The sequence below is a fragment of the Macrobrachium rosenbergii genome, chromosome 20 (genome assembly GCF_040412425.1).
Source record: "Macrobrachium rosenbergii isolate ZJJX-2024 chromosome 20, ASM4041242v1, whole genome shotgun sequence".
Classification (NCBI taxonomy): domain Eukaryota; kingdom Metazoa; phylum Arthropoda; class Malacostraca; order Decapoda; family Palaemonidae; genus Macrobrachium; species Macrobrachium rosenbergii.
Window position 1 is genome coordinate 22,667,774 of NC_089760.1, and position 9,970 is coordinate 22,677,743.

Here is a 9,970-nt window from a genome sequence, read left to right on the forward strand (position 1 = left end):
AATTGTCACAGAGATATAGTAACATTGTGTAATTGCAAACCGTGAATCTGAATGAGGCATTTCAACAGATTGATGTATTTGATGATTTTATATAACCGACTAATCCAAAGAATAACATGCTCAATGGATGAACAAATATTCTCGCCCTTAGACGTAATTCCTAAATATCTTTAGAGGCAGGACACATGCAGAAGATTTATGATGAAAAGTCTCCCTCATATAGTTTAAAATATATAAAACTAAAGTCATAGTTAGTTTCTACGACACTATGAGCAAAAGCTGAGAGAGAGAGAGAGATATTACTTTGCCTTAACTGTACTATATGCAAATGCTTCTCCCGGCTTCCCTTCTTTTCCGTGTAATTTTAATAACAAAGCCCTATGAAAATCTACATTATGGGGTGAAAGGGTTGGTGCTGCTTTCATTTTAGAATGCTGTATAGAGTCTAGCGCTTATACCTATTTTCTTTATGGAAAATTGAATGCCGATATGATCTACACTTAACTAGAAAACCTATTTATGGGTAAATTTTTTTCTATGCCTTAGATATAAGAAGTGAGATGGTTAATTGAATAGTTCAAGTGAAATTGAATCTCGTGTTTGTTTATTTTATGTGATATTGTTAAAAGAGCCCTTCCCAAGGTGCTTTTTAATAAAAATAATAATAATAATGATAAAGGGTCAACTTCTGTAAAAAAACTAGATATCTCTTCTCTTTGGAGTATTAGAGAGTACCACCATGACTGCAACAACCCAAAGTTACTGGAAATTGGAGATCGTTTTAAAGGATTTCCAAACTTTGGAAATTCGAACTATGTGCCAGCAAAAACAGGTTACAAACTTATATAAAAGAAATAAGTTTTATTTCAGAGGAAACAGAGATGGATGAGATTATTTGAGAGAAATGGAACTTCCGAAAATAGCTGTTGAAATGGAACATGATATTGGTGATGCCTCCATGTACTCTTCTTAGTGGAGGAAAGTTTATATGATATGAAAAGATGTTACAACCCGTGAATAATATTTTCATCTACTTAGACACTTCAGATGAATTATTTCGAATTCTTTTTTGACGAAACAGCCCAAGTTATTTTTCTGTATAATAATACTGTCAGTGAGTTATTGATAAAATATCTATTTATCAGGCCTAAGTTGGTGGCAAAAAGCGCCGATTATAGGTAAGCTTCAGGGTTACATGTCACTGTGAGCTAATTAGATAAAATACGGATGTTTGGTATAGGCTCGGCAAGGAGGCAAGTACCTTGGTGTTCTAGAGGTATCAAAAACTATTTTACATTTAGTATATCTTTGTGTTTTTGAGAATTCATTTTGCTGATACAGGTATCGGAAAGACCATGTTGGCTTAAATGGGATCGGAATGAAAATTCGCCATTTTGTGATTAAATACTGCCAAAATAGGACATCGTTTCCTCCCTGCTGACAGTAAAGGAGTTAAAGAAGTGCTCAACCCAAGGTCGAGGACAAAAATGAAGATGCCTGAAGCTTTTCTTGATAGGCTCTGGCAGAACTGTTAAAACTTGGGATGCATATTTATTCCGCTGTTACGCAGAGACCCCGACTCGTGGATAGTCATAAGGGGCCCAAGTTGTCTAGACTTCTCTTGAGTTATTTTGTTTAAAATCTGAATAATTATTTTATGTGAGCATTATATGAAAAACAAGAGGACAAACCCGCAAGCATATTATCTTTAGTTTATATAGTTCTTAATTTCTTATTAGATGATGACTCAAGGTATTAGAGCTTTGGAAGTTACGAACATTAAATTTTACAGGAATAAAATTGTCTACAGTATTTCACGAAGCTATTATTTCATCCATGACAAGAATATTTTAAAACTAGTAGTGTCAGTGTCAAAGATCATTTTGGTTTCAGCGAAGGAAACTATCTTGGTTACAGAATACTATATAAGAATAGAGACATCCAGCCTAACTGAAACAACATTTTCTTATATGTTCTAAAAAATTTATCTTTATGTCAATGGCTGTAAGTTATTAAAGGATAGGAATGTAAATAATACTTCAGACCTGCATAAATTATGATATTAACTGTTACATAAAATGTTTAAATGCTAAATTTATGGATGCAGAAATGGGAAACACGACCGATTCGGCCCATCCGCATTTAGGTAATTTTATGTTGGTGCATCGCTTGATTGTTTCAAGGGAAGATAATAATTGACTTGTAAAAGGTAATTTCATTTGTAAAGAATTCTCTGAGCTTTCCTAATACCAGTGGCTTTCTCTGTTTTTAATCCAAATCTGTCAAAACTGGTTATGAACTAGTAACACATACAGAGTGAGCAGAGAATGCTGATTAAACTGAGTTTCGGTTTCTTTATCAAGGGAAAATATGCAAAGATTTTTCCATCCTTTATGTTTTAATTTCGTAAGCAATTTGCAATAGAATCAAAACGAACACGTCATTTTGGAAGATAAATGTATTTATAATGGCCGACAATGGGTAATATATATACATAATAATGTGACATTTATATCCATCAGTAAAAATATGACCGTTTTCATAATGGGAATTTTCCGTTTTATGTTAAACCCGATGCTTATAGTGACAAAGAAATTCTGGATTTCAGTTTTATTGAGTTTCCAGCGAGAGTTGTGTTGCTGTAAATAGGAGAAATATTTCCTCCAGCGTTTTGATAGCGCATCCTAATTGATTTTGATGTTAGATTCCAATGTTGATGGAATTTGGGAAATGGAAGTTCCACATATTCATTTTTATCGGTATTGGAGGCGTGCAATACTTTTATTTTATTATTTAATCTTCTGTGGTAATTGTCATATAGAGCAATTAAAGCAAGAATTTAGAAGAATATAGAAAGGAATCAGATTAATAAATATTCCAGTCTATGAATAATTAGTTAACCAGTGAGGGAATAAAAATTCTTAAAGATAAAAATGAGAAATATTAGTCGAATAGTGGATAAACTAAATGTCTGCCCTGAAAGTAAAAGTCGTGAAGGGATATGGTATTCCTGCTAAATTCAATGAATATGTTAAAAGTAAACCAAGGCAGTATAGATAGCAGGCTAGAAAAAATGTAAATAAGGCTATGTAAATTTAAGGGGAATTATAAGCTCTGACCCTTGAATTTAATCAAGATTGAGATAGGATATGTAAAAGTATTTAGTTATAAGAGTATGTCGAAAACGGAATTGGTAGCAAAAGGTGAAGCCTGAAAGTAGATACAAAGGATTAACTGTATACAAAAAATAATAAAATGTATCTGTAGCAGGAGACCCGGGATGAGACCAATCAACAAAAATGCAGGTTTTATGGTCGTTATTCACGAAAAATCACGTTAAAGAGGAAATGGTAATCTTCTAGCTTTCTTTGGTACTCGTCAGTATTAGAATGATTAAAAACGACATTCTACCGATATTTATTTTCATTTGGCAAAAGAAATTTTCCCAGAGGTATTCTTAAGAGCATGAATGAAGAATTATTACTCTTCTGTGAATGGAAGCGGTTAGCATCTGCCTAGTGTGAGAAATACAGTTGCAATATTAACAAGTAATTTATGCTCAAGGGAATCGTAATCATAAAGAATAATACACAGCCTACGACCCAAAAAATGTCCCAATAAATTGAAAATATATAAGGATAAACAACAAACGAGTGTGGTACTACCGTAAGATATCTTGTCAGAATATAACTTTACACATGTGTATGCTAATCGTTCATTTATCTGCTTTTTTTAATGATACTCTCTTGTTCAAAATCTTTTTTTATTAGTTAACGGCAAGTAGAATGTTTCAGTCATTTTATTCATGAAAGAGAGAGAGTAATTTGCTTGAGTTAAACGTCCATTCTTCTAAATCGTAGCCGGACTTACATGTTCTTGTTGTGCCTATGTGACTAGCATTTTCCAAGTAACATGTCGGATACTTTTTTTTTTATATCAGCTACTTCTACTGTCATAGTTAAAGAAAAAAATAGGGATATCACTGTAAAACGTTGATGATGTTATTGAAAGTTTTCAATAGGCCAGGATTTCATTTCAATGCATGGGATTATTATAAAAAGAAAATCTTCCGGGTACAAAATTACCTGAATGCTCGTCTGAAAATGGAGGAGTCCCATGACCCTTGGGAAGATCAAAGTTTGGAACTCTCATGACGCCTGAGGACCATTAAAAGACTCGTTTCCTATTATACCAAATTCCATGGAATGAAGTGGAAAAAATATGAGACGTTTTCAAAGCATCATTTGAGATCTGTATAGAATATAAATGATGGATAATCGGTGTCTTCGAACATGATATTTTTCGATTATGATCTGAGTTGTCTCTGGTATGATTTTATCAGTGATAGCAGAACGTACAATAAGATTTTGCTGCTAATAATGAATGTTGCAGAGGATAAAAGGATCTTCTTTTTTAGGGATGTTTCATTGGACAGAATGAACAGTAAATTATTTTTTTATTATTTTTTTTTTTTTTTGCTTTTTACTTTCTTAAGAGAATAATATACTGCAGAAAATTCTACCGACGAATTTCATGTTTTCATCATCCACATCAAAACAAAACTTGCACCATTATGTACAGACCTAATATATATCATAGACCTAATATATATATGTATGTATGTATATATACATATATATATATATATATATATATATATATATATATATATATATATATATATATATATATATATATATATATATATATATATACGTAGGTATGTATGTTCGCATTTTTATACATACACATCCTTACTGATGTACCTTATTTTCATATTTTCACATAGAAAATATGCGACATTTCCATAAACGCCTCTTGCATTCAATGGTCAGTGATGATCTCCGCACGATGGGTCATTAATTAAGCCCATCCATTCTTGCACCTCTTTCTTGAGTCCTTTATATCTCTTATTACCAATTCATCCATCTCTTTTATCTGTTTTATATTTTCTCTTTAGTAGGTATATTTTTTTCGCCTCGGTATTATTACCCTCCACATCCCTGCAAGACTTTGTTCTTTTAATGGCAATTTAATATCTTATGCCCTTTCTTATGCAACTCCTTGGACAAAAATATTTACATCTGATATTCTTCAAATATCCCTTTGTTACTAAAAAAAAAGAAGGTATTAATTTTATTTCTGAATATCTTATAGTGCTGTTTATTTTGTCTTGGTAAAGTAAAGTAGCATAAAAGAAGTACGCTACGAGAGAGAGAGAGAGAGAGAGAGAGAGAGAGAGAGAGAGAGAGAGAGAGAGAGAGAGAGAGAGAGAGAGAGTGTCAGTACGGCATTTACTTGCACTCCAAACTTCATCACATATGACCATGATATTTACTCTTGATGTTACTCCATTTGATTCTTTTACTAAATTGACCAATTTGATATGGTATTTTTAAATCTCTTTTTGTATGCATGTCCGGTTGTTTTATATGGTTCCTTTTTTCCATACTAATATTGGCATTATTTACAGACTTTTATGCCGACTTTAAATTCATTTGCTGCATGATTGCAGTACTAATTGTTCATGAGTAGCCTATAAGTTCATGTTCTTTATGTTTTATTGGTTTCAAGATCATGTAAATATCAACAGTCGTTATTTATACACATATACACACAGGCTCAAAAGCACAAACACAAACACACACACACACCCACCCACCCACCCCACCCACACCCACCCACACACACACACACACACACACACACACACACACACACACACACACACACATATATATATATATATATATATATATATATATATATATATATATATATATATATATACTGTATATATATTGTAAACGATGCATATTAGTTTATCTTTTAATACAGAGGAGACGTTAATATTCGGGAATGTTTCCTATTAGTTATCGTAGTCAGATGATAGGCAGTTTAGTCAAAATAAAATGCTTATTTGCAATAAAGTCAATTTGGGAGACTAATATGTCGAAGTAAAATTCCTGATGGTCAGTGTCGGAACAATTGTTTGTCGTTCCATTTGGAAGACCGTTACTGCATTTTGACGTTTGAAGAAGTGTGTTCTCAGTTTTCGTTATAATAAGCTAAAGGAGAATTTGCATTACAGAATGTTCCAAGTAGAGTGTAAATTACTAAAGATGTACGGCAAACTCAATATAATAGTAATGTTGGCAGTTGCGAATATTATGAGAAATATTGATAATTAATATTTATAACACACTGGCCACACTGCTTCGTTAGTGTTTAATTTTTTTTCAAGCACGGTGCTGCGGTAAGATGGTTAGCAGTATAATTCAAATACAATGGAAATATTAATTTTGTTAAAAGTGTAAAAGTACTATATATGAAGAAAAGTTTGTTATTCAGTGTAAAAAATCGTTCCTCCATTGCGTTGTCAATATTAATGAAATGCATCATTTTAATGTGGATATTGTTAGATGCATTCTGGAGCATGACAAAGTATGTCCTTTATTGTCAGTGTAATATACAAAATTTTAATTTGCTATATAGAATGTGCAAAACTGTGTAACGTCTTATACTTCAGTTCCTGGAACCTAGCCTCACTTTCTGTCTTAGTTTTTTATGTTACGGTTATTGCTTACTCTTTTACTGAATTCTGCATTTATACATACCGTTTACTTATAATAATATTCGGATTTTCGTCATAGTCACCATCATCCTTTGTAGCTAGATCGTCACCATAACCAACATTAAAACGTTCTTTTTCTACACCTTGTTCATCACCATCAACGTCTTTATCAAATAAATGTTCAGGACTATTCACCAAAATGTTTTTCTTTAACTCTTATATTAACATCATCATTAGAGTAAATATTCCACGGCTATGTGGTTTTCAACATTAACACTTTTCTTCCGAACAACATCCAAAATCATTATTGTTGTGAAAAGAAATAAAATCCCATTTGCTTGGGTTTCCTGCCTCGAGTCGAGTGAGAGAAGTAAAATTGCCCACGAATCAGTCTGCCACGTCCTGTCAACTCCACTTGCTATGCAGAAAGTTCCTCAATTATTTCCATAATCATATCAAGTCGCACATCTATCATATCTTGTGATCAGAATGTCTGGTTGTGGCATTCGGGCGGCGTTCCCTGTGGAATCACCAAGAAAATTACATAGGAGCAATTTTCGGGGATGTGAAAATAATGAAGACGATGAAAAATAGTGTGCACACGAACATACCTGCGCACACACACATACACACACACACGCATATATATATATATATATATATATATATATATGTGTGTGTGTGTGTGTGTATGCGTGTATGTATGTGCGTGTGCAAGACTTATTTATTAGACGTCTTCGTAAACTGGAAATTCATAAGGTGTAGATATATATAAGAAAAAGGATCTCTCTATCATCGTTTTTTGTAATAGATAATCCCCAGCCGGAAAGGCCTACACTAAATTCTTACTTTATAAGTTTATATTTTACCACGTATTTGCATAGTTTTTAATTCCATCCAGTGGCTTTTAAGAAAATTACTGAGATTGATGCAGAGAGCGGTGGGAGTTAGAAAACATGGCTAAGTTTGCATAAATAACCTCCTCGGTATATATTTAGTATATATACTTGGTAAATTCACACTTCTTAATACTTAAAGGAAATAGAACGAGCACAGTGAACCATTTCTGTATCATGTAATCTAACCATGAAGTTTGAAGTAGCTCATGAATTTCTTGATATTTTGTTTTGTTAATTCCCTAACAATTTTTTTTTATTACATTACACTTTTCTTGACTCATTATCATCGGCCTTTTCTTACTCCATTCGATCATGTTTGTGGTTACCTGTTACCAAGATGTTATCTTATTGATTTAGTTCTTAATGCTCCCCTGATATAGTTACTAATGAGAGGCAGCCAGACACACGAACAGATAGACGGGAGTAAATATTGAATATCTAGGTTACAAAAAAATAAATAAATAAATGACATAGTGTTTATGAAATATCTGCCGTCAAATACAACTCACGTATTTCAACTAATCAACCTCAAAGATTACTTGTATTTACCGGCCTGTGCCTTCTTTTGTGATCACTCATGATTTATTAGTCACTGAGAGAAAAATAATCCAAGTGATTTATTAACAATGCCTGTTATCATACAGGAACAGTTTCGGAATTTTTTTTATTCATGTTATATTCATCTCGCAGTAAGTAATCGGATATAATAATATAATAATAATAATAATAATAATAATAATAATAATAATAATAATAATAATAATAATAATTAGAAGAACCAATTTTTATTGATTAACGATTACTGTAATTATAAGTAGTAGTAATAATAATAGAAGTAGTGACAGGAGAAGGAGCTAACGATTCTAGTCCTTAGATTATTAGAAAAAATGAAATATCATAAATGTTGAGATTTCTCTCATGCAAGAAAACGTACGTGATTTATATTCAGATTTTGTAGTATACTTAAAAATAATTTATTTACTCGTTTTTCTTCGTCTTCTTCCTACTTATGAAAGGCCCTTCCTGTTTCCGTCCTATGTGTTCTATGGTGCGTAGACCATTGAGAGATGAAGAACTACTGTTTGGTGTCCTTTATATTCCCTTTCCTTTCTTCCTCTCTTTAGAGTTATAGTCAACTGAAGGTAGTGTGCCTTCTTCTTCCAGGAAACCTTTTCATGAATGGCCTCAAAAGAAATGAAATATATACATGAATTAAATTATGTGTTGAACATCATCTAAAAGGCCCCCTCTCTCTCTCTCTCTCTCTCATATCAGCTTACTCTCTGTTTTGCAGCTCGAGTGGTAGTGCATTCACGAGTGGTAGTGCATTCAGCTCACAACTGAGAAGACCTGCGTTCGAGCACGAACAGGGTAGGGATGGGAAGTTATAGGGGAGCGAGAGATTAAGAATTCAGTATTCCACTGGCTTAAGCATCTACCAATGACTTGGTTCTTAGACAGCTGATGTGCCTCACAACTATGAGATGAGAAATACACACACAGAAGAGAGAAAGGAAACAGGTAATTCTCTATTAAAATGTGTATCATTATATAACTGCAAATGGTAAGACCTCCAAAAGGTAATACACACTTGACCAATGTAAAATTACGCATACGACACTCTTAAGATATTCTCACTTCTTGTACCTGTCTTTTATCAATCTGTAATAAGACTCATATCTGCCATATGCCCTTACCTATAATCTTCCGAATAAAAATATCATTCAGTTAGTTTCTAAGAGAGAGAGAGATAGACCTTAGAACTTACTTGTCTTTAGTTTCAGACAACTTATATATCACACTGATTTGCAATATCAGTCATGAATATATATCTGCCGGCGTAACGCAATTGTCCTAATTTCCGCAAACCGGTCAAAGTTTACCCAATCGTGGGCGTGGGCAAGCTAAAGAATGCCCGGACTTTTAATATATCCCTTTCAGTAAGGGGATCATTTTCCATTCCGGAGTATCGCACGTTCATTTCGCCAGCCAACACGTGAATTTATTTATGGCACTCTAAAGCTTATTTGCATGAGTTCGCCTCTCATGCAAATTTCCTCTTTGGGGAAAATTTTCTATAGACTCATTCTTTACGTATTACCTGGATATCTGCAGATGTTCTGTTTCTCCTTCTTTTGTATTTGGTTGCTTCTGTAATTATTGTCCTAATCATCGTCACAATTTATAAAGTCTGCAGATAAAAACGCCACAAGATAGAGAAGCTGTGAAAATACGAGAAGAAATGTAGAGTTTGAATTATATAAAACCAAATGGGAATGTACACTAACATTCATTATATATATATATATATATATATATATATATATATATATATATATATATATATATATATATATATATATATATATATATATATTATTATATTTTATATGATTATTATCATTTTTATATATATATATATATATATATATATATATATATATATATATATATATATATATATATATATATATATATATATATATATATATATATA